Source organism: Hordeum vulgare, chromosome 2H, assembly GCF_904849725.1.
Source record: "Hordeum vulgare subsp. vulgare chromosome 2H, MorexV3_pseudomolecules_assembly, whole genome shotgun sequence".
Classification (NCBI taxonomy): domain Eukaryota; kingdom Viridiplantae; phylum Streptophyta; class Magnoliopsida; order Poales; family Poaceae; genus Hordeum; species Hordeum vulgare.
In genome coordinates this window covers 397,663,026-397,668,035 of record NC_058519.1, presented here as the reverse complement: position 1 = coordinate 397,668,035, position 5,010 = coordinate 397,663,026, and the positions used below count along the sequence as shown (strand labels likewise).

Below are 5,010 nucleotides of genomic sequence, written 5' to 3'. Positions count from 1 at the left end.
TAGCGTTCGAGTTATCAAAAGACTATGATGGATTTCATACCTCTTGGGTGACATCAGGACAAGGTGCACCGCGCCCACGGCCAGAAGCAAACAAGGAAGTCCGCGGCTGTGAATCAGCAACGCCGATCCGCCACGCGTTGGAACCACGACCTCGTCTTCCCCTTGACCAATATGTGCCATGGATTTCAGCTCTGAATAAATTTCACCCGCAACCTGTAATAGGCAGTAGCTTGTTGAGGTAGTTAATGACTCAAATGGGGAGAAAATAAATCAGTTCCCAAGCATATATCTTTGAAAGGCATGTTATGTATCAGAAAAAATGGCATGACAGCAATGTAATAGAAGTATTGACTTTTATGCCTTTCAGCATTTAAATGTTAGGATAATTATTTTTCGTTGGCATTCAGGATACTCTTTGTGCTTCGTAAGCAGACTGCACAGTTACAGTTTAGATAAAGACATCCAAAATTACAGAAAAACTCATCTTATTCTCATGGTAAGAGAAAGCATAACCGAAGCTTAACAACAACTACATGCATCATCTATAAGTAAGGAAAACATAACTGTGACGTCAAATGGCCAGTTTCCTTGCGCCTCTACTAAACCTAGGATATGATGACACGGAAACAATAAATTTTGTACTCATGCACGCAAAATAACAAGATCAGAACTTGAGCTAAGATTAATACACTTTCTTCGTCCCAAAATAAGCGTCGCTGATTTAATACAAAATTGTACAATATATGCCCACCATCTGCACAACACACAGCGTCAGCTGATGCGTGTTATAATGTATCGGCCTTTCTCTTAATCATATATAATCCTTGTCTTGGGCTTCCTCCATCTCAACACCAAAAATACTCCACAGGCAAGAAACGCTCCCAACACAGCGAGGAGTGGTCTATGCTTATGTGTCGGTGCTGCGGCAGCCCCTGAAGCCCCTAGAATCCTATGTTTTGTATTTGCAATGGAAGCTCCCAGAGGGCCCATTCAATATGAGTGTCGCCGACCTGATTTGAATACTCGATCCTGCTCAGAGGAAATTTTAAGTAGCAAGGGCATAAAATTAGTCAAGGGTAAATTTTAACTCAAGAAGAATGATGGTGTCCTAGTATGATATGCTTGCCTCTTGTCATCCAATGGTACACGAAGGCTGTCGTGCAGCAGAGCTACGATATATGCTGACGAGAAGCAATATCGTGAGAAATCTTCATCTGAATGATTGAGATACTTTTGTTTCAGCATGGACAGGTCCTTGTTGCAAAGTTGCTCTCCAGCAACCACAAAATCAGACAGTGATGAAGACCGGTCTAGTCCAAAAAACTGGAAGAGGATTTATAGTCAGAAGTACCCAAAGAAAAGGATAGTATGTGCCAAGGGAAGAAAAAAAATTGAGAACATGTAGTGGACCTTAGACATAAAATAGAAATTTCCAGTTGCTAGAAAATGCCCAAGAAGCTCAGGGACGAAATTAGATCCTAGGTGACATTGCTGATGCTCACACTTCTCTGCATTCAAGACAAAAGTTAAGGGTATGCAGGTGGATACGAATATATAATACAAATGCTGGCAGTGCAAATCCTAATGTCCGATAAAAATGATACTAAATCTAAGAAAATCATGCTTAGTTGAGTTTCTTAAGTCACAATAAAGAGCAAGCCCAACAAAGTATTCAAAGTGTCAAGATTTGAAAAAGATATTAGATCAATGCAGCCAAGAACCTCCATCTTACTTGACATCAAACAATTACATCTTTACACGGACATCATGACAGTGCCCAAATTTCTAACTTCAGCCGACGGTACTCTAAGCATAGGAACAATAAAGAGAAGGGTATGACATTAAAAAATTACACGGATATCCCACTCATTATGCATTATAATTTTGAGTTCATCATGACAGTGCCAAAGATTCTAACTTCATCTGACGGTACTTTAAGCACAGGAATCATGAAGAAAAGGATATGTAGACTAAGTAACCATAAATACCGATAAAGAAAAAGGGATCAAAGTCCACATGCATTTCTTACCCTTTCCTTCTTGCATCATCATCAGTGAAGAAGATCTACATTCCAAGTGTTCCCAGAGCATAGTTTGCCGCAACCCAAGCATAGACGCCTTCATCAGAACCTATATAAGAAACATACCAGCCGAAGTAAAAAAACCAACTCAGACATATTTCAGCTAGTGACACAATAACCATCTAGATCCATCAAACAATCACCCTCACCCCCAAAAGGAAAAACTAATTCGCAGTCAGTTCCATACTGCCCAGCAGTATTTGTATCACTCAATCAATGTTCTCCATGCCCCATGATTTGCTCAGTTTGTTGATGTTATCAACCAGTAAGAAATGAACATGTTGCAGGAGGCTTACTGGTTTTTGCAATTCATTTTCTTAGTAACGCGAAGAAACCGACAGTAGTACCTGGGATCACCTTGGCCCATGAGTCCTTGAATCGGAACCCGGAGGCCCTGAGAGTGTTCCTGCAGGACACCAATATCGCCTCCCGGACGCTCTCCTCGAGTAGCCGCAGGCCGACAGTTGCCATCAGCCGCACTTCTGTTGCCGCGGCGGCCCCCTCGCCACCTACCTTCTCCTTGGCAAATTCCATCAGAGGCTGCAGCGACTCCGCCACATGCGCCGTGTCCGCGGAGAAAGAGGAGAGCCCCGGGGAGACGCGCATCACGGCGGAGCTCGCCAGATCCGGTCGGCCATCGGGCCCGAAGGAGAATACGTGGGCCCGGGTACCGATGCTGCCGGCGTCTATGATGACGAAGAAGCGCGGGGAGGGGGCTGGCTGAGGTGGTGGGGAGAGGAGGTGGACGAGGGTGGAGATGACGATGGCGAGGAGGGCGGAGCCGAGGTAGAGGCCGCGCCTTGGGTGGGGGAGAGGGGCTTGGTGGGCTCCGGCATGGTGGGACGCGGACGAGGTGCCTGGCCGCCACCGACGCCATAGTGACTCGTCGACGGCGAGAGAGGCGGCGACGACCCGAGCGGCGCGAGAGCGGGGCCGGCACCGAGGGCACGGGGGCGGCCGCAAGCTCGCGGGGTGGGTGCTGCTCGCATAAACCCCGACCCTGATGTGTGACTGCGCTCCGACGGACAAGGAGGCGCCGCCGGGTCTTGCGGGAGAGGGGGTGGTTGCGAGGGAGGGGGTGGGGGAGAGAGATCTGGGGATGGAGACCGACGGGGAAACTGGTGGGCGTGCAGGTCGTTTCGGTTTTTCACTCGCGTCGAAGGTGGGATTTTTTTCTACGCTTTTTTTGTTCGGGGATGGGTAAGACGAGGTGGGATCGCTGGGAGGTCGAACCATAAGCGAGGTTGAACCATCATGACGGCACATCCTGATTTAATAGTAGAGATTATTCCACACATCGACCGCTATCCAGCATGCATCTAGTGTATTGAGTTCATGACAAACAGAGTAATGCCTTAAGCAAGATGACATGATGTAGAGGCATAATCTCAAACCAATGATGAAAACCCCATCTTTTTACCCCAGATGGCAACAACACGATGCGTGCCTCGCTACCCCTTCTGTCACTGGGTGAGGTCACCGCACAGTATGAACCCAAAACCAAGCACTTCTACCATTGCAAGAATCATAGATATAGTTGGCCAAACAAAACCCACAACTCGAAGAGAATTACAAGGATATGAAATCATACATAAGAGAGATCAGAAGAAACTCAAATAAGATTCATAGATTATCTGATCATAAATCCACAATTCATCGGATCTCGACAAACACACCGCAAAATAAGATTACATCGGATAGATCTCTATGAAGATCATGGAGAACTTTGTATTGAAGATACAAGAGAGATAAGAAGCCATCTAGTTACTAGCTATGGACCCGTAGGTCTATGGTGAACTACTCACGCATCATAGGAGAGGTCATGGTGTTGATGAAGAAACCCTCCGTATCCAAATCCCCCCTCCGGTAGGGCACAAGAACGTGCCCTAGATGGGATCTTGCGGAGACAGAAGCTTGCGGCGGTGGAAAAGTACTATCGATGATCTCCCGATTTTTGTGGAATTTTTGGGGATATATAGGTGCAAAACCTAGGGCAAAGGAGGTCCAGGGGGCCCACAAGCCTGTGGGCCGCGGCCTCCCCCCTGGCCACGGGGTGGGGGCTTGTGGGGGCCCTGGGGACCCCCTGCCTTGGCTCTCAAGTCTCCTGATCTTCTTCTGTTAAGGAAAAAATCTTTTCGGGGATTTTATTCCGTTTGGACTCCGCTTCAAAATCTCCTCTAAAAGGGGTAAAAAACATGGAAAAAACAGGAACTAGCACTTGGCACTGAGTTAATAAGTTAGTCCCAAAAAATATATTAGAGGCATGCAAAACATCCAAAGATTGACAAGATAATAGCATGAAACCATAAAAAAATATAGATACGTTGGAGACGTATCAAGCATCCCCAAGCTTAACTCCTGCTCGTCCTTGAGTAGGGAAGTGATAAAGAATGAATTTTTGATGTGGAATGCTACCTAGCATAGTTGTCCTTTGCAACTTGTTACACATGACATGAATGTTCAGATCCATAAGATTCAAAACAATAGTTTTCTATTGACATGAAAACAATAATACTTCAAGCAAACTAGCAAGGTAATCATGAACTTTCAAAATAACAAGGCAAATGAAAGTTATCCCTACAAAATAATATAGTCTGGCTATGCTCCATCATCCTCACACGACTAATGTAAATCATGCACAACCCCGGTATTGGCCAAGTAATTGTTTTCGCACTCTTACTTTCTCAAACTGTTTATAACTATCACGCAATACATGAGCGTGAGCCATGGATATAGCACTATAGGTGGAATAGAGTGTAGTGGTGGTTGTGAGACAAAAAGGAGGAGATGGTCACATTGACTCGGCGTATCAAAGGGCTATGGACATGCCCATTAATAGATATCAATGTGAATGAGTAGGGATTGCCTTACAAGAGATGCACTAGAGCTATAATTATGTGAAAGCTCAAAAGAAGAACTAGTGGGTGTGC

At 45.5% G+C, this 5,010-nt stretch overlaps 1 pseudogene; it reads right to left on the bottom strand.

Annotated features, from left to right (window-relative positions):
* Positions 1 to 771: 771 nt before the first annotated feature.
* Positions 772 to 2,916, bottom strand: LOC123427576 (annotated as a pseudogene).
* Between the last annotated feature and the right edge of the window lie 2,094 nt (positions 2,917 to 5,010).